General features: G+C 45.5%; 1 long non-coding RNA gene across 1 annotated transcript in view; it reads right to left on the minus strand.

Moving 5' to 3' along the window:
• The window catches only part of LOC144167514 (uncharacterized), a 72,290-nt gene extending 51,585 nt beyond the window's left edge, over window positions 1-20,705 (minus strand). Inside the window, exon 1 of the long non-coding RNA XR_013322018.1 lies at window positions 20,521-20,705. This is a non-coding gene — a long non-coding RNA (uncharacterized LOC144167514). The remainder of the gene's footprint in view (window positions 1-20,520) is intronic.
• Window positions 20,706-21,176: the final 471 nt, after the last annotated feature.

The following is a 21,176-nucleotide window of genomic DNA, read 5'->3' on the forward strand; positions in this document are numbered from 1 at the left end:
GGCGTTCTTCCTACTGTATTTATGGCTTACTTGAACGCGTAATACAAGCCTCGAGACACGGCGGCTCACAGTTTTTCACCGTATGCTGCTGGGCTATAATGGCAAATCCAAGTGTAACGTTTGCTGCAAACGTAGCAGAAAGATGTCATCGGCAAAATCTAGCGCCTCGCGCCGTTAAAACGCTCAAATCACGGATTTCCCCATCACGGAAAGCAACGCTAACACAGCCGCAGCCCCGCGCGGAGCGCCTGCGTGTTTGGCGCTGCCGCCGTTGGCGGCGCGCATGTCAGCTCGACGGAGGCACGGAGGCGCCGCCCGACGATTGCAGGGTGCCTATAGGTGGCAAAGTGTAGAGCGTGCTACGGAAAAACTGAAAGATTTAAGGCTATGGCAAGCTCAAAAGCCCATCACAAGGTTACAAGATCAGACCTTTGAGATTCCGTGAGTTCGTCGATACAGCATCCTTTACGATTTCATTAACATGTAAGAGCCACCAGTGCGGAGATAGCACTCAGGCTGTGCGTGCGGACGTGTTTTCTCGCTTTTCCGCGCGCGGCCACGACAGTTCGCGATTTTGCCGGCCCCACGTCGCGGCCCTGGGTGTTGATTCTGCGATGGGTGCTCTGCTGCGTCGGGTCGTCGAGCGTCAGCCAGTACACAGCAAACTTTCACGGTTCGGGACCACCGTGGACAGCACTTCGCATCGCAGGCTCCTGTGATGTGTTTTGTGCGCGACGGACCCAACCAAAGTGGCAACCCCTCACTTCTTTCCTATCACTCATTTATACTTCTCTTTACTTTTCTCTCCCATATCCACCCCCGAACTCAGTAGAATGCACGTGAACCCCCAGATGGGTTCAAAAATATCCCACGTCCATTTCTTTTCACGCTAGCTTTAACATCGAACCCCCACCCCCGCGGAGACAGCATTCAAGTGGAAAGCTAATTCCTCAAAAACAAACTCTGCTTCAACATTCATTAAAAGCCTGCTTGTTGAATTCTTGCTGGTCAACATGTTGCACGCATGTAGTACAAAAATGAATGCCATGCAACGTTTCTCACTTTTCAAAAGTGACGCCGCTTTGTTGACACGACAGTCCACGCATGGAAATCATTCCACGTTTTGATTGGCTCCTGAAACCACCGTCAGTTGGGGACAAAAGTTAAATACATTTAGGGAATTTGTTGTTGCAGCGAGCAGGCTTGATGTGGCTTCGCGCGTCGCCTCCTAGGGAATTCCCTGTAAGAAGCTGAGTGCAGCGCATTGCCTCCTCGGCCTCCTCTAAAAAGAGGAGCCGATGGCCAGCGTCTAGCAGCAGACGACGCAAGAAACGGCTGGAACTGACGCTTTCTTTTGTAATTACTTCAATTTTTACGGGTGTCTTGCTGAAGGATTTTTTTTTTAATACGGAGCGTGCCTGCCTGACCGTGTCCATTATATCGCCCCCGAGTTTGTCCTGCGCTGGTTCCTTTATTCTTATAAACTTAAACATTTCTTTCTCCTCTGTGTAGCCCTAATATTACTGCTGCGTCTTCTTCATTATTCTCTTCTTCTTCTTCTTCATTATTTCTCCGACACTTCTTCATTATTTCTCCGACACTTAATTACCTCTGCGTTTAAGTTTCTGCTTCTTTCAAGAACGATGAGAAAATCAAAGAGAAATTCCGTTCATGGCTGCGAGATTTCCTACAAGCGCGCGTGTACCCGGGAGAAGAGTTATCGCAATAGCAGCTTAATTACTTGTGCAGTGTGCCACTTTTAAACTAAAAAGAAACGTAGGATGAGATATTGCCCCTTCAAGTCAGTTTCCAGACGTGGTCATTCCAAAATGCTCATTTATTGGCAATAGATCGTAGCTTAGATAGGGGCTCCAATAAGTCTAAAAAAATTTGTGTTATTGCAGGATGCTTGATTGCTATGACACTAGCCATTTGTAGTAACCGATGTAAAGCAAGCATTAGATTGCTTCCAACTTACAGGCTTCAAGAGCAGATGTGAAGGCCAGTATTAAAATATGCAAAATCTTTAGAATCTGCTGTTGTAAGTGAACGTGCAGTGTAGCATCTCAATTTTTAATAATGTCTTCTTGTGAAGACCTTTAACATGTTCCTCGGACAAATGACTTATAACTTTTTACCTTGAGAGGTACAACTTGAAATGGTTGTGAATGTTGGCTACCTGGCAGTTCGGTCAAACTGCAGCATAAATACCAGATTAAGTGACCAGGGGACGATGACAAGTGCTTGTGTATTGTCCTCCATGTTATTTCCACGTTCCTGCACAATATAAAAGGAATATACCAAATGAAGGAGACAGTTTTTAGTTTTATTTATTCCCAGTTTCACGGCCATAGAAGACGACAGATATCAGAGGTGCTCAGCACAAACGTTGTAGGTGCATCCAGATGCTTGTTGAGACCTCTGTCACTGAAAAGTAAAAAAGAAATAGCATTTTGAAAACTGGTCAAGCACTACATATGTTTCCTTAGGAGCCTCCCATTCACAATTCAAATGAACAAACAGCTTAAACACAGTACACTATAATTGTGTTTTTTGCGTGTATGTTTTTTAGTATGCATGTGGGCACTGACATTTCTGCTGTATCTTTTTTCTTTATTTTTTCTTGTACGCACGTGGCAGAATTCTCCTATGTTATTATTCTTCGTTTAATCTGCTCAGGTACCACACCCCTCATTAATGCCCGTGAAACCATAAGGGTATCTTGAATAAATAAACATAGAACACCAAATACATGGTGCTGCATCTACAAATTAAAGTTCCTGTAGCAGTTAAAAAATATATAAAATAAATAATAAAATGGCACATTTCCAAACATTTCCTAATACAAATAAAAACACGGCCAACTCCAGCTTTCCTCAAAATGTTGTATACCAGTCTCTTTGAACCAGGCAATAATACTGTGAACATCTTGAAAACAATTTTATTTGCACGTAAATTGCAGGCAGTCGCAGAAGCTGTCGTGCAACGATGACTTACTTGCTCGTCTCTATTTTTCTGATCTTGCCCTTCTACAAACAAGTCCCATCCTACAGTCGCCATGAGGTTGGTCGACCTGTTAACATGTTACAAAAAAGAAAGCTATTGTATTGTGCTTATTTCTAACACTATTTTAAAGTTCTTACTCTCACTCCTGTGACACAGCTGGAGAGCACCCCTATGTGGGCAGCAAATTCTAGTATAGTGGTCCGAAGTGGCAAAGATGGAGATTGCTTCACCTTTGCACGATAATACATTAATCACGACTAAGCTCAGTTAGGTGTCCTCGACATTTCAGAGAAGTGCAGTTATCTTCGTGAATGTTCTTTTCCCCGGGGCTTCTCCTCCAAGCCGCTGTAGCGCTGAGGATCTCACCCCGGGTATCTTCAACCGACAAACTCAGCCTCCAATCAAAACTGTACATTTATTTACAGCCCGGCGGGCGACTAAAAAACAGTACTCGCGCGGAGCCGGAAGACGGCGGGCCGAGCTCTCCTGCGCCCGGACCGCGTCTCTCTTGTCTCATCTTCCCTTCCTCCTGCCGCTGACGGCCGGGGAAGAAGGAAAAGCTAGTCGTCTTCGTCGGTGGCCCTCCCATGTGGTGGCGGTTAAGACATCTGGTGCGAGCAGGCGCGGCGTTTGTCGGAATGCGCGGCGTTCGAAAGCGCCGCGCAACACGTGCTTTCCATTTCCGCGCTGTTCGCCCCAGGGCCCGCGCCAGTTCGTGCGTCGAAGCGCCCGACAAGTGCCGAGCAAAAATAGTTTTGACGAACAACTCAGAAATACTGATGGCCAGAAATGGGCGGCCAGAATGTTACGGTCTCTCTTAACTCCAAACTAAAAACAAGTCAGCTTAAAACAAGTAAAAAATACCTTAAAGAAGTAGCACCACTATTAAACGTTCATAGCATGATTAGGCTCTACTTAAAGGAGTACATGAAATATCAAAGCTGAGATAACTATGCAAAAAAGTTTCCTTTGTAGCTGCAGATTTTAGTAGCAACCATTCAGTATAGGGTAACATATTTTAAATCAGTTTTAATATTTGCATGCACAAGAAAGCTCCGAATGAATACCCTTTCGACACTGGCATAAGCAAGATAGGTGGAATGCCTCGCTATGCAGTTCGCCCCAAACTGCCGACATTAGGGCTCCAGTGACTTAGCCAACACACTGGCTGCTGATGGTGCACGCTGCACTGCCTTGTGAATCATGTCACAGTTTTGGGACTGATATCGTGCGGCCCAGACGCGTGCGGCCGTGGCCAGCTTGGGCCACTCTAGGGTGCGCATCCAGTCTGACCATGGTGCAGTGAGAATAGCGACATCAAGAGTGTCATTCTCTCATGGCGGCCGCCTTGGTGTTCGTTTTGTCCAGGCCGAAACTGACACAAATAAACAAGGCTCAAAATAATTATACACCCTGAGGTCGACTATCTATTGTTCCATTCTATGATTCCTGGGCTGGTAGGCACCCATAGCAATGGGGAAAATGTAACACGGAAATTTCATACCAGTACTTTTTTAGAATATTTACATAGACACATGAACTGCATGCTAATGGCCCTTTTTGCCAGTTGTAGGGCCCATCTGTCCACCATTGCTCAGCTGAGCATGAAAGACTGGTACAATAAAGTGTCAAGATTGGACAAGTTTGCAAGCTCAGTGATTCACGCTGAACTTTTTGTGATCTTTCTTTACAAGGATTTAACCTATAACCACTCTGTAAGGGTTCCAGGCGTCAGCGACGCTGCAAGGTCGAATCCTCAGGGTTTAATGTGCTATGCACGGCCGGCGTATTGCCGGGCTAGCCAGGTCAGGCTAGGGAGGACCGCACCACTTGGGTAGTCTTAAGGTCAGGGTCCGTCGCTGACGGGGGTGCCGCGTGCACAAAGTTGTAGCTGACCTAGGAACCCATTTTATTGCTTACTTTGTTAACTCTATCTTCAGTTTGTCAATATTCTGTATATATCTTCTGTGTAAATATACAGTTTTGAAAACCCTCCATCAACCATCGTCGTCGTGCCATCAAGTGCCGCCACCATCAGGCACCAACGCAGATCATCATCATCATCAACAACAAGGAAGAACAACGAACCTACAACCTTTACTTACTCCTCCCTGGCTTGGCTCATGTACAGTCATGGACAATTCAAATGCGAACCGCGGAGCGCATGGCCGAAGATACTGGTGCCATCACCTGGCAGCGGCCGTGGGAAACGCACGGACATGCGCAGTTGAGATGACGGGAGCGAGGCTGCGTGTCCCTGTTCTTTGGTGTCCCAGTGCGATATGTTGCCCCCTCCTCGCTCGCATGCTTGCCTTGTCACCATGCCGCAAAAGCGCTGCAGGTACTACCGCCACTGCAGCTGAGGGTGTTGGTCGCGTTGAGAGCAATGCGGCGCGTAATTGCTTGCGGGTGTGGCCAGTGCTTGCGTGGGAAACACGTGCACGCTCTCGCAAGGCATACTGTTGAGCTCATCATGCTTTCTTGAAGAAAACCAGCGCGCATAAATGGAGACAAAAATAAATGCATGCCGCCTAACTTCTGATGGCACCGCATTGTTTTGCTTTCGTGGTGCAGTGGCTTGGGAATTGAACCATGAGCTGGCCGCCAACAAGAATGCGCCTTTGTGCAACGGAGTCCAGGCTGAGTCACTTGGCGGATTCAGTGCTTGTAGTAAATAGATATACCACAAGAATTCATATCCAATCATATACATTAACTGCAAGCATTGTGTGGGCTGGGAAAATCACTGGCAGAATTCTAATATTCACAAAAATTAAGAAGATATGCAGGTCCAACCATTCTAGGCCAGTTGCTCTTGCACATCAATTTTGGCGGCCCGATTTTTTTCGTTTTTTTTGGCAGGCACCTCACTTCTTGTAGAAATCCGCGGAGCAGGCATTGCTGAGCATGGTGTAGGCGTTACCCAGGTTTCCATTGTTATTTGATCAAGTTACTGCCTTCAATATGCAAAGATATGTCGGCAATGTGACGCCGGCACACACGGGGAGCAGGCGCTCGTGTGAGCCGAGCACACAGTCACACAGTCACCACAGATACTATCTCGTGCCGCATCGCTAACAATTGTTTTTCAGCGCTCTGGCGGCATGGTGACAAGGCAAGCATGCGAGCGAGGAGGGGGCAACATATCGCCGCGGGACACGCAGCCTCGCTCCCGTCATCTCAACTGCGCATGTCCGTGCGTTTTCCACGGCCGCTGCCAGGTGACAGCACCGGTATCTTCATCAATGCGCTCCGCGGTTCGCATTTGAATTGTCCATGACTGTACAATGCTTAAGCTTCACGCAAATACTGTACTTGGTACAGTTTCTTTTACTAAAATGAAGCTTCCAGCCTCTTCCTGATGTGTCTGTAGTCCACCCAAAATGCACAGCAGGAAAACGAACTTTTTCTGATGACGATCGTGGGTGAAGTGAAAAAAACATTAAAACGCTTCCCGTGATCTGAACTGAACCTAGGTCCCTCGTGTTATGAAGCTGAAGTCTATCCCATTGCGCCATTCCAGCACAGTCGAAGCAATTTGGATTTGCATGGACATGGAAAATTACACAGAAAATGCACACCTCCACCTAACAACAACGGTTGTACGCTACGGAAGGTCATTGATTGCCTGCATCAGTAAAGCTCTAGAGAGCACAACTGCAGAGCAGCAGACCATCCCGATAAGGAACAGGTGCTCAGTACTGGGCTGGTTAATTTGGTGTTGGACTTGATTTTGCAAAGCTTCACGACCCCCGTTCTTGTCGTTTCAGCAGATGGGCAGTTGATTTTTTATTATTAAGTCTTCCCGTCAGTAACTAGGCCACAGTTACATATTTGGTTGTCATACTACCAGGGTGGTCTGCGAGCACACGCAGTCTGCCTGCTGCTAATTTCGAGTGTACCACAAAAACAGCCACTTGTGGAGGCATTCACCTGCTTTCCATGGGTACCCAGAGAGGATGTAGACCAAGGCTTGCCCTCCAGGCCCTGCGCCAACATCGTAGGGGCCAGGTCCAAGCACTTCTTTTTTTGCACTGGAAGCCCTCCTATGTAGATGCTGCAGGAACAGGATTAAATGCTGTGTCAGCACAACTGAAAGTTGGGTAGGCTAATAATACATCTTTGAAAAACAAAATGCGTAAAAGATGGCGACGTGGAATAAGATCACACAGGACAACCCACTACAAGAAAAAGAACACACAGCACATCGTCCTATGTGTTGTTTTCTGCAAAAGCAAAAGTCAGAAATCTCTGCTGCATTGTAAATAACAAGGATAATCCGAGGAAAGGGAGAAATGAGTGCGGTGTTAACCATGCGCAGCCTTTAGTTCGTTGTGCGATTGGCATGATTTACAGTATTCCGTTGTCATGTAAGTCCGTGTAATGGGCCAGACAGGACGCTGTCTAAGTGTCCATCTCAGGGAGCATTTGTTTACGATCACGAATTCAACGGGTGCAAATCTTCCTGCGCATTATAAAAAGTGTGGGTGTCGTTCTTTGTTTGATGAGACTGTGATGTTGCACAGGCATAATGATCAGATTGTTAGGGAACGGGTTCAGGCCTTCTTTATCGATGAACATAGTAACAAGTGTGTCAGCAAATCGTCTATAACTCTACACGGGCAGGAGCACACGCTAATCAGTACCATATTTCTTCAATCTATTAATTCTTTCGTATATCAACTTCGTGTTTTTCAACAAAACGGCAATTGCCAGTAAGTGCATGCTTGTGTGTGTCCCTCCTGCGTACACGTTATTTGTGCGCTTTCAAATTTTCGATGGCCTTATGCCCTGCCACATACCATTTGTCCCATACGCAGCTTCTTCCTTTCACCTTCAATGTACACTTTACTGGCAGTTGCTCCTGGTGCCTCCTCATAAAGGGCCCGAAATGTTGCGTGACCTTCACAGCCCTTCGGATGATTTGATTCTGCCGCCGTCATTTGGTCTATCCTTTCTCTCTCTCTCTCTTCAGTATTTTCGGCTCACGGTTTCACGCTTTTTTTTTTCCCCCATTTGGCCGCGATATCCTTACGTTCTCTGTACAGAAGCGACGTTTCCAATTCCTCTCCCGCAACGCACTTAACTGCCCGAAGAGCTAGAACGTTGATGCGTGCACACGGCATACTCGCGAGATTAACGCTATCAAACACATGCATACTTACGATCGAGGCACTGCACTTCAAACATCCAGGACAGCGCTTCGGGGAACACACGCCACCGGTTCGATCAAACTTGAGCAATGTTATGGGCTCCTACACAAACGGAACAATGAAACGCTTGAAACTGCGGCCGGAGTGTGAAAGGACATAGCATCGTAATTTGAATTTAGCGTGTGCTGCATACCTGGGCGAGAAACAGGGAGTGGGAAAAGAATCCACACGTACTACGTTGGATACACGAAGCAGGTGTTGGTTTGCGCGCCAACGTCTGGTTTGTCGTTTTCCATTGTGTCTGTTCCTCGCCCAAGTATGCAGCGCACGCTAAATTTGATTCAAGATTATACAAAAATCGTTAACATCACAATACGATCGGGAATGAGAATGACAGCTAGGAGGTCGCGAGCTAGGCGGCCACGTAAGCAAGAATTCACTTAGCTTTAGGGTACACAGTACAGTGGTATAAACACAAAAACTACAACAAACATAAAATAACGATGTAACTGACCTTGCTGGGAAAATGAGCGCATAGATGCCCTCTTTTCCGCTCTTCCGTGTCTGTGACTGCAAACGCCGGAGACCGGCATGGCTGATCTACGCTGAGCTCAGGTACAGGAGGCGATGGCTCAGGCTGCAAGTCTCTCTTGAAATGTCGCAGTAAGTATGTCGGATACGGAGATCGCACCAATACTAGCATTCACGGTATATTCACTCATCTGCAGCTTCATTTGGTAGCAATGAACACAAACACACGCTGGGTACTGACAACGGCAACGATCTAATTAGTGTCGCATGATGGCGGCGATGGGAGCAGTCATAGTGAATTTTACCCAACCGGCCGAACCGAACCGCACACGTTTCAGTAACGTGCGCCGAAATCTCGTACACACGGGCGTTTTTGCTCTTCGCCGCCATCACAAAAACGGCCGCCGCGGCCGGGAATCGAACCCGTGACCTCGTGCTCAGCAGCGCAACGCCTTAGCCACTGAGCCACCGCGGCGGGTATGAATTTACCCTAAAATAGAACTGCTGCCCCTTCAATACAGTCCACAACGAACGCTGCAAGTTGCGTTATATTGTTGATTCCGTTTTCTATTGTTTTGTGTTTTCTCCCACGCACGGCATTTGCGCGCATTACCGGGACTCGTTCGGCGTTGCTCGCGCGGAGCCGTTCTCGCTTCAGGCGCACCGAGCTTTTCTTTCGCACTTGCATTTCGACTCTCACATGTGGTTTCGGTTCTGCTTCTCCATTTGTGTTTCTATAGTCTGCTACAGTTAAGGGCTCCGTGCGTTCGTTGTGCGTGCGTGGGTGGGCGGACACATGTGATAATTATTTACACCTACAGCGAACACTTACAACAAACAGATGACACAATGACATTGTCTCGCCGCTGTTGAGTCGCTGCACATGATCCTTATAGGAAATCGAAACCAGCTAGCCGCCGCGCATGATCTTGGTATGCCAAATTGTAAGAGGAGCCTATAGCAGGAACCACACTTTTTTAAACATTCTTGATTCTTCGTTTTAATTATTTTTGATGGGGAGGTAGATAATTAAATGTCGATAATGTGTTAATATTTTATGTTTATAGTTGTTCAGTGTGCAAAAAACCTGCAGTTTTAAAATGATCCCGCAGTGTGGCTTGGTGCTCTTCTGAGAATTCCGGCCGTGAATACTCTCGTGAATCACGCTTTTCATTGACTTGAATGAAGTTTTAAGACATCTGTCATGTGTGCTGCCTTGGGTGAAACTTGGAAAAAGACAACGTAAACGTTTGCGTACGCACGACGCTGTTTGCTCGGTATGCAGAACGTTTATAAAACAATCAGCAAAACATGAAGAAAAAAGCAGAAATATTGACGTACGCTGGCCAGCCCAAACCACGCCGCTCATTCCTCAGTTGAAACAGCGCGATAGGAAAATCATCAAAGAACGAAGAAAAAGTATCCGCACGCTAGCCTTGATTGATAAAGCACGGCGTGCATGGTCTGCTCGGTTGGCCAAATGGGATGAAAAAACGAGCAAACAGTAAATACACGACGTAGCTACCTTTCCAGTAAAAACCCTGGTACATTAATAGCATTCTCTACTATTTTTACACACAAAAAAACTGTAGCTCCTCGGAGACTGCCCCGACACACGCATACCCGCCGCTTCCCGATGTGAAAAAGCGCTCGATGATGATGATGATGATGATGATGATGATGATGATGATGATTCCTATTGGTTTCCCCTTTGAAGCGGGGTGATGACATGTCATCTTACCAAAAAGGACTAATATAACCATGTTTTACACTCTTGGTTTAATACTAGCGCTGCTTATGGCAGGCCCTAAGGCTTATTAGGCCCGAAATACTTTCTTTTCCCTGTTACAGGTGGTAACTGTCCTAGGCAATATTCCCCTCTCTGCTTTTCATCCACCAGCATTCCAATCTTCTTTTCGTCCCCTCGACAGCCTTGAAGTTAACTTCCTCACTGATACCCTTAAATCCTAGGGCTTCTGAAAGCCCAATATTCCCTTCATGTAGATTTGGATGGATACCCTCACATTCTAACACTATGTGCCGCATAGTTTCTGTTTCTTTTCCGCAGACCACACATACCCCATCATTTTGTGAATACTTCCCCACAAAACTCTTAGTTCGCAGGCACCCTGCTCTAGCCTCAAAAAGCAAAGCACTGCCCTGGGAATTATCGTAGAAATTTTCCTTTCTGATGTTCATCTTCTCAGCACTGTACATCTCTAACGACGTTTTAGCTTCCATTTTTTCCCTCCATTTATTCGTTTCAATCTGCCTTGCCTCTTTTTTGGTTACCTTGGCTGTTTTGGATTCCCCACTGTTCTTTCTGTATTTCATCGTTAGCCGTCTAGTCTTCCTTAACCACTGCGTGTCCACGCTTTTCAAGTATAGGTACCTAAAAACCTTAGCTGCCCACCTTCGTTGATCCATTGCCCTCAACCTCATCTCAAAGCATATTTTACTTTGAGCTTCTCTAACTTCAAACGACGCCCAGCCCATATCTCCCTGAACTGCTTCGTTAGTTGTTTTTCCATGCGCGCCTAAGGCCAAACGTCCTACCGTTCTCTGGTTTACTCGGACGGGGCACGCGAGCGCCACCACGCGGGGTTAACACAAAGTGCCTCACCCCGGGGGGGGGGGGCTTGGCTTAGCTTGGATTGGATTTGGATTGGATTGGATTAAAGTTGGTTGTGTTGGATTGTGTTGCGTCATAGCCGCGCCAAGTTGCGTCATAGCCGCGGTCGTTCCAGCACTGGTGTTCCGATTTCGGGCACGTGCACAGACTTGATCTTCGCTGCAAATTGCACGGTGGTCCCGTTACTTCACCATACACTACCCGTACACTTCAGCGACAACAAGGCCGTCATCGTTAACGTTACGACGCGTGTTAAATAAATAATACATCATCCGCGTTCCTCACACGTTTCACGCAATTAGAGAATCAACCCAACGGAAACACCAAGTGAACCCCCAAGATGCGTCGCATCTCCACAGGGTTCCCCTCGCGGGAAGGTGGGGTAATTTTCATCAGTAATAAATAACCATTCCATGACGAGACCAAATCTTGGTTCACAGAAGTGCTGACGTTAGTGTGAAAATATCGTACATGCTGCGGGCTTTGCAAGTGGGGGCAGGAAGTGGTGTTAATGTCGAGCTAGAATCCTTCAGGCAATGACTGCAGCAACTGCAGTTTGCAGGCAGGTGGCCGCCTGCTGGTCTCGAGGACGACGGCCGCATTTCGAGGTAGGCTAAATGCAAGGCATCCGTCTACTGCCCGGGGTGGGGGCATGTTATGGAACCTAAAGAGCCTGAGCCGCTTCGCGAATTGTGCAGACAAAACGCATTTGAAACAGAAATATGAATTGGGCTCGTAAAACACTACATTACACAGGAGTAATGAAGTAGGCTGATAAAGCATACCTTTCAAGATAAAGATTTATTATTTTACTCTTGAAACAGCGTGCGATACCCGTAATTGACTTTTTAACAATGGTGGTAGAAAGGCAGCCAACGCTATGCTGGAGCGATGCGCTTATTTCAGCCGCGCGCCTTGCCACGACCTATAGTTCCTGTGTACAGCTCACTAGGAAATAAATAAATAAATAAATAAATAAATAAATAAATAAATAAATAAATAAATAAATAAATAAATAAATAAATAAATAAATAAATAAATAAATAAATAAATAAATAAATAAATAAATAAATAAATAAATAAATAAATAACACCATCCTTACTGGCAATTACGTACATAATACTGTGCGAAGCCGTAATAACAAAGCCATCAGAGCAGAAAACTGGCTTGGTTATCAGCGATACTTCGGTAGAAACCGGGTATCTAGGTATGCTTTGCTTCTATACACTTCAGAGGAGGTCGTGAAACACTTTTAATATAGAGATTTTTCGTTACTGTAAATACAAAGAAATTTTGTAAAGTTAAGCCTAAGGTCTAACGAAGCTAAGGTCTAAAGCCAGAGGTCTAACAAAACAACTGGTTCCAAGACTGTGTGCTGAATTATAAAATATTTTGTTGTTCGATTGATTAAGCGATTTGACGGGTAATCAATCAATAAATACACAGAATTGATTATTACTGAGATATGTAATTATTAAACGCTCCAGTAAATGCCCATTTGTTTGAGGCGCCTGAATTCTTTCCCCAGACAAGTCAAAGTCTACAAGGAAGGAAATTAGGTTTTCAGAACAGCAGAAACAATGCACAACAGCATTTTGCAGTGTCAAGAATAACGGTACGTGTGCGAACGTTCAAACCCTTTCGCTGTAATCGAATACTGGTAATCCAGAAAAACTAGCTCGGAATATGTAAAATTTTCTGTTTCAAAAACTCAAACCTGGATAAATATAATGAACAGCGTACGCGGGCATCACTACTGTCCAGTCGTTGCAGTCAGCCAGCAATTTAATTTCCTGTTACTTTGCAGCATAGAGTTGTCTTTTAGAGTTTTTATGCACGCCGCTAACAAGCTTGTCTACATGTCTATAAAGGCGTATTTCAAAACTTCTGCCATAGAAAAGGTACCCCCTGCTGTCCCAGACTGCTTTCACGGTGTATCATTATCCCCAGCTGACGAGGCAGCTCATAATTGGCACCACCAACAAACAGCAGTTTTGGTGTTCTGAAAGTGACGTCACAAAATTGAGAGTGTGATGGCTCGCAAAGGTAAAAGTCGCAGGCAAAATAAAATATTCCACTGCTCGCAGGAAAAACAATGTTTTCGCACTTACGAACTAAAAGCGGCCGAAAGCTACAACCAAAAATGGTCTGCGGTGTGTTGTTGCCCGAAGTCCGCCGCTCTCATTTTCAGAATTTTGGCTTCCCCAAGGAAACATTTTTACGGGATGGTAGAAAGTCAGTTTAGTATTTTTCGATAGTTTTGTCATTCTAACCTGAATTTACGAAACATTACGGATGTATTTTTCCAATTCCAGAAAGGTTCAAGCACCCGAACACACATGTGAGACGCATTTCAGTTCAGTTCAGTTCAATTCAGTTCAGTTTCAGTTTATTATTCGTAACAAAGAATACAATGTGTGATAAAATATTATACAGAAAGGGGTCCCAGAGTTTGGCACTGTAATGGGACCCCTTGTAATTTAACGAGTAGAAGAAAAAAAAATTTATCAGCAGTAGCGAAAGCTATGAACAGTGTTATTCTGAGAACGCAGTAAATTAATACAACAAAAAACTATACAAGTAAAATAACAGAGAAATTCACAGTAAAATACTGTATACAATAGTTAGCGGTAAACTCACATTTAATATACATAAACACGGCAAAACACTGGGAATACCGTGGGAAAGCATTTCAGTACAAAACATACTGTATACGCCGATGTAAATGAATGCCTAGGACTCTAACACTTCAAAATCTACAGAGACGAAGTTAAATAGCGTATGATTGTTCAGATAGGTATGATCGTAGTAATGATTTGAAGCGTGGAAGCGATAGCGCAGTTTTTACAGTGACGGGTAAAGTGTTCCAAAACTTTATGATAGCGAATCGCACAGTCTGTGAGCCGTAATTTGTGCGCACTTTTGGCAGCAAGAAGTTATTCTGCGGTGCAAACCGCGTAACATTTGGGTTAGTTAAATGATCGATGCCAATCACATAGAAGAAACTAGGAGTTTTAATTAAGCTATATGCGGTGATTCCCAAGTTGTACTTGATGAGTTCATCTATGCGTAAAAGATTCAGCTGCAAGAAAAGGGGTGTAACGTGAGCATTGTAGGAACTGTGTGTGATGATTCGGACAGCTTGATTTTGTAGATGCTGCAGAGGAGTTACATGAGAGCGGTAAGTTAATCCCCAGGACACCATACTGTAATTGAAGTGACTGTGGATGAAGGCGTAGTACAGAGTGATGAGAGCTTGTGGTGAAAAGTAATGGCGGGATTTTATTAGTGCCCTGATACCATATGCAGCCTTGTTTTTTAGCGAGTTAATGTGAAAAGTGAATTTGAGGAACGGGTCTAATTCAACACTTAAAAAGCTGCAGTGTTGGGTAGATGGCATGTGTGTTAAGGAAAACAGGAGAAAGGGTACACCGCGCTAGGGAGCTGCAGAATACCATATAATGCGTTTTCTGTGGATTAATGCATAATTTGTTTTCTTCGCACCAGTAGATTAGATTTTTAAGGTCAGTATTGAGCTGTGAGGTTAGTATATCTAGGTTTACATCAGAAGCGAAAACAGTGGTGTCATCAGCATATAAGAGGCAATTATTGATGGATGATAAACAGTTGGGAAGATCATTAATATAAAGAAGGAATAAAATTGTCCCCAAAATAGATCCTTGCGGAACGCCAATGTTATTAACTGTTGTAGGAGAAAGCACTCCCGATATACTAACTGTCTGCTCCCGATCAAGTAAGTAACTGCGAAGTAACTGTAGTTGAGGTCCAGTAATGCCATAAAATGTTAATTTCTGAAAAAGTATGTTGTGGTCAATGGTATCAAATGCTTTAGTGAAATCAATAAATACCGACCCAACAAATTTCCCCTCGCCAATTTTGGATTTTATCATGTCTGTTAAAGCAATTAAGGCAAGGTTAGTTGAATATCCCTGTCGGAAACCGAACTGTCGCGGGGATAGTAGGTTAAATTTTTGAAAGTAACTGGAAAGACGCTTTTCTATTAATTTTTCTAGGACTTTACTGAAAAAAGGCAGAATGGAGATCGGTAGGTAGTTGGTTATTATTGTCTTATTGCCCTTTTTAAAAACCGGAACAATTTTACTCCTTTTTAGTTCTTTTGGAAAGACTCCGGTCTTGAAAACTAAGTTTATAATGTGAGCAAAAGCATCGACTATGTAGTCAAGTATTTCTTTGATGTGAAACGATGAAATATTATCGAGACCAGGACTAGTGTTTTTGGTATTTAGGATTGTGCTGCGCACTTCGCTTGGTGACGTGGGGAGGATAAATAAAGACTGCGAAATGTGTCGATAGTTATCAAGGCAACGGGTTGTTGATAGGTTAGGATGAACAGAAAAGAATCTGCTGAAGGCATCTGCAATATCAGCAGGGTTAGTAAAAGTTTCTTCATTGTAACGTATTTCAGTAATAGCGCTTTTATTTGTGTTATTATTCAAGAAAGAATTTATTATGCGCCATTGCTTCCCAACATTATTACCAGTTTGCGCTATCTGTTTCTCGTAGTACTCACGTTTGGCTTTTTTCAACAGTACGCCAAGCACGTAGCAGTATTTTTTGTAGCGAGCTTTAAGTGTAACATTAAATGGCTGTTTTTTCGTTTTTCTGTACAGGTTATCCTTCTTACGCATGCTCTTTAGCAAAGATTGTGTTAACCAAGGGTTCTGTGGCGAGGAATACTTTTTTCGGCATGATAGTAGAGGAGGATAAACATGCAGTAATAATGGATGAAAACAGGGTGTACGCTACCTCGGCGTCCTTAATTGACATTATAGGCGACCAGTCAGAGTTAGCTATTAGGACCAAAAATTGCGCTTTGTCAAAGACGGTTTTGGTGAATCAGGGGCGGATCCAGCCACTCATTTTAGGGGGGGGCGGTCACTTGAAGTACAAATGAAGAGGGGGAGGGTGACTTTTGTTTTTAATAGCTACTATTATCAAAGGAACCCCGTCAGAGCATAAATACTGTTAATTTTTGCTCACAGTGGTTCTAACCATTTGTTCTAATCAGTTTTCTCGTCTTAATGAATTTCAAGAAATACTACAAATACCCGGCTACCATACTTCAGATGTAGGCACATTTTGCTGTGCTAAGCCTTTGTTAGGAATCGGGTTGCGTGGCCGGTGCGAACACGGGTTGGTGTCGTGCCGGGCAGTCATCAGGACAAGTTTATGTGAGAAAGAACGCTGTCTTTATACAAGTATTTACATTATCCGGATCACAGTGAACAGGCACGACGCTATCAGGTGCACCGTAACCATATTAAATGAGCCGATTGACGTCCAATCATTTTTCCTCTTTCGACGTGGTCACCAGGATTCCACTAATTCTTGGATATTTCCGGGGTCATAATGATGAGCACATACCTGCACTTCAAAAGTGAATGTCCCATTGATAACCAAGCATTACTGCAGATACAGTGGGAGTTCATGTACGAGACTGCAGAAACAATGCCACAGAAATATGTGCATCTAGAGCACCACGGCGTCTGGTTGGTAGATTTGGGTACTTCTACTGAAAGTTCTAATGTGAGCAATCCAATGCTACAACACAAATTCCAACCTCCGTCGTCCACGATTTCCGTTGGCGAAGCGATCAATCACTTTTTCACAGTCAACAGAGATGTCTCTGTGCATATGTAGCAAGGCGAGGCCGGTCAGGCGTGTCTCACTCATCTGTGATCGCAGCCATGTCTTTAAGCGGCGGAGCGTAGAGAAGGATCTTTCGGCGCTGGCGACGCTGACAGGGAGAGTGGCCAGTATTTGTAGTAGTGCTTTGATCGAAGGAAAGATGTCGACGTCGCACATGCAGAATGCTTCAACAGCAGTTGCAGGGATGTCGGCTCCTTGTTCTCTTTCACGCTTCCACTTTTCCCGCCATAGCCGCAGTTCTGCTGCAATAACACTAGCACTTATTGGGCCGTGCCTTACGAGCGATCCATACCGCTGGGCAATCTGCTTGAGTACTTCTGCTTCGTCTTCTGATGCTATGGTATTCAGCAGCTGGGACGGCAAAAATAGGAAGAGCTCACAAACTCCAAAAGTATCATCATTGAATCTCCATTTCAGGTCTGCCAACACATTATCCAGTAGAGGAATATACACTGATGTCCTGAAGAAGCTCTCTGGATCAAGCGCTGGAGTGTTAGACCTGTAGGACTGTCTCTTCGTGATGCGAGGGAGCCGCAGCTCTGCTTCAAGTTCGTCCGCGAGCGCGACGACTTTCTTGTAGAGAGGTGTGAACGCCTCTTCACTGTCACGCCTTTGAGCAGTGAGGGCAGCTACAGTGTCGGTCAGCGTATTCCTTGCTGTATGCACATCAACGCACTCCTTCTGGTAGAGACGACTCAACGGAAGCGTGCGAGCCAAAAGGTCCGAGAGGCAAATTATCGCCATTATGAACTCACCATTGCTAAGGGCGACGCGGAGCGTCCTTGCTTTTGCAGCGCTTTGAAGCTCCTTCCAGTTGGCGACGGCGTCAAGAGCTTTCGCCACGAAGACAAGAGAGTCCCGAAATTGGATGACACTGTCATGTCGCTCCACCCATCTCGTCTCACAAAGGCTTTTCAGCTGGTGGCCAAGTGTGTTCTTCAATACACTGTTTCGTTTTGGTGAGGCGGTGAAGAAGGAGATTACCTCCTTCATAACCCCCACCGCGTTCCTAACGGCTTGTACGCGCGATGACTTCGAGATCGACAAGTTGAGTGCGTGGTTAAAACACGGAGAGTGAACTGCTTTTGTGGCACACCGCTTAATTTCTGACACGGCGCCACGCAGCTCTGACACCATGAGGCTGCATCCATCTGTAGCTATGCCGACGCACCTGCCCAAGTCGAATTGTAGGTCCTTCAGCATCTTCAGAACCTGCTCACCAAGTAGTCTTCCTTTCAAGATGGGCTCAGTTATGTTGGCGTCGACATCATGGCTGTCATTGCGAGGGTCAACAAATTGGAAAAAGTCCTCTCGTACAGCGTTCTCGTGTACATAACGCAGAGCAAGACTTAGTTGCGACGGATACATGGGTTGTTTCGTCGAACATAATGCTGTAGACGCCCGACTCGTGCACCCACTGAATAAGGGTAGCAAGAACCTCTTCTCCACAGCACTTGATCAATTCGTTCTGGGTCGTCTTGCTGATGTACGTGGCTCGAGATGATGTGCTGGCAAGGTGCTTCTGAAGTTCAGTGTCCCCGCTTGATACTCGAAAGCGCAGAAGCTCGCGGAAATTGCCCTCATTCGAAGTCATTGAGGCCTCATTTGACCGCTCAAGAAGTCTTCCGTCGTCTCGATGCCCACGAAATGGTATGTTTTGGCGCCCTAGAAAGATGATAGACGTTATAATTGGGACCAGGCGGTTTCGGTTTTCGTTCACTTGATGTAGACGCTGATTGCTGATTTGGTTGGCTACATCTTTTTCGGGTGCCTTCAGACGTGCGAGAAATTCCTCCCCAGCCTGGATTGCTTCATTGTGGTACTTGCTTGCTTCATGTACAGAAAGATCGCCGTCCTTTCCCAGCAGTTTCGCAAAGGATGTGAGCGGCTTGGTGACCAGTTTTTGGAGGGGGACATTTTTCTGGTAGCCTCCCATCGCACCTGTTACGAACAAAACGCAGTACTTGCAGTACAGGCCCCTGCTATAATCGGACAGGACAAGCCACTTGAACTTGTTTAAATGCGACCGACTTATGTATCGCTTCTCATTTTTGCCGTTTTTCCGGTGAAGTGAGAATGGAAAACTGCAGTTATCCGGAGGGCACCAATGCGTTTCCAACAAACGCCGTTTAGTGTAGTCATCGACTTTCCCACCGATGAACTTTCCTATGTCACTCGAGAATTCCGCGGAGATGTTCGGAGATACCACGTCCAATCTTTCGCTTTCAAATTCGGTAGTCTGGTCGCATGGAGAAGAAAGGGGTGAACATTCGCCTTGCAGAGGTAGCGATGCGTTACATGCAGCCGACCGGGGAAGAATACAGGTGTTAGCGTATTTCTCGTCCAGTCGTAGCGTTGGCACAACTGCTGATGAGGTGGCCTGTTCCGTGCCTTCGACTGCATCATGTAGGGATTTCTTAGCAGCAGGAAGGAAGAACTTGTCGATCTTCTGCGAACTTGCCCTCTTCATTCTTCAGAGAGAGCTTTGGGGTTGCAAACAGACGAAAGAAAATGTGATAGTCCAATGCTTTCGGTGTACATGACAAGCCGCAATTGCGAGCTTCATGTTTTAAGATGCTTCATGTATCAATATGCAGAATACAAAAAGTGATATTTTCTGACCTGACGACAGAACGAGAACTCATGACTTAAAGCCACACCCTAGAATCTGTACACGAGTATATGAGCATTTAAATTACTAACAGGGGAGCTTACCCATGCAAAGAAAATTCTTCGACCAATAAATGGATACACACAGGAGATTGCGCAAGCACTGCTGCACTTGCTCATCTTCAATCGTGCGTTGCATCGTTTTAACAAGTAAAACAGAGCGAGAGCAACTTCAACGTGCAGAAGCATCACAGACGCCGAAAATTAGCAAAGGGCGAAGTGATTAGGCATATTTACGTAAACCTTACAGGGGACTTTCAGCGGAATACTTTAAAACGAACTGTTCATCGTGTAATTGAAAGAATGAATCACAAAGCGCGTAGCGACATGATGTCGTGCTAAGCTTGAGCAAGAGATGCTGTATCGGCTTGCGATAATCAAATCGCTTGTACTTTAGCAAAATTATTTCAGTCTATGTGACATTGCTTCACTACCTTTGAAACTCCCCAGCATAAAATCGTGGGCAGTGTTCATTTCATCAATATGAAACAACACATGCTCGTATTCTTTGTAAACGCATGTTTAGAAAAACGTACCTTGAAGTTTTATCATATGAATAACCTATACTGCTGCAAAAAGTGCATATGGTCGCAGCGGGTTCTATAGGATTTTGGTACATTACTCGTAACTGCGTTAGAAGGGTCAGTATAGTAACTACAACATCCAGGGTATGCTTGGCTGAATACTGGCGTGACTGGCATCTCGAATACTGCAGCTAGCAATGATAAGCACGTTTCAAGTCTTCTTGTACTCAAAAACGAAACAATTAAGAGGTGCGGGTATCAAATATAAAGTTCTAAACGCAAGCTATATATTCGCGCGTGGCCAACGCTTACCTCCGAGTCGTCAGGATGGGTCAAGTGGCTACTACAGTACCAGTCGTGAGATTCATGCGACTCGGCCGACGAAATCACGTGCTGGTCATGTAATGAGCACGTGAGTGTTTCGCCACCTTCGACTACATGTCACATCTCCTTCAACTTGCGCCGCAGTATTGAACCAACTGAACCACCGAACCTTCTTGCCTCGTCGGCTGACGAATGACGATAAAAGCGCACACACCGATCGGTTGCTGGAACTCAAGTGCCTTTATTAAGCGAAGAGAAATGGTGACCCCCCCGCCCCCCCTTCCCCGGTCCCCAATGGCGCGGCAGCGCAAGCGTGGAACACGATATCTCACGTGTCATACATCCGGCGGGTCAGGTAACGCGAACCGCCCGAGCAAGCGTGAGAAAGGCACCTTCAGTGAGCCGTGAAGTGCGCGTCCACTACACTTCTGTTTATTTTGATGGAAAAAAACATAGCGGTCAGAGCGGATGTAGCAATCCCGGCTACGCAGCGCCGGCCGCGGCTTATTGCACCGTTTGAATACAAAAACGCACAAAAATGTGGGAGGTCACTGCTCTTTTTGTTTCAATCTCCTGAACGACAGCATGCGCGAAGAAAGCGGGGGCAGAGAGAAAGCCCAAGCACGGCTGCTCCCCCCGCCGCT

Source organism: Haemaphysalis longicornis, unplaced genomic scaffold (assembly GCF_048455015.1).
Source record: "Haemaphysalis longicornis isolate Haplotype H1 unplaced genomic scaffold, Haemaphysalis longicornis Haplotype H1 scaffold_1, whole genome shotgun sequence".
In the NCBI taxonomy this organism is placed as follows: Eukaryota; Metazoa; Arthropoda; class Arachnida; order Ixodida; family Ixodidae; genus Haemaphysalis; species Haemaphysalis longicornis.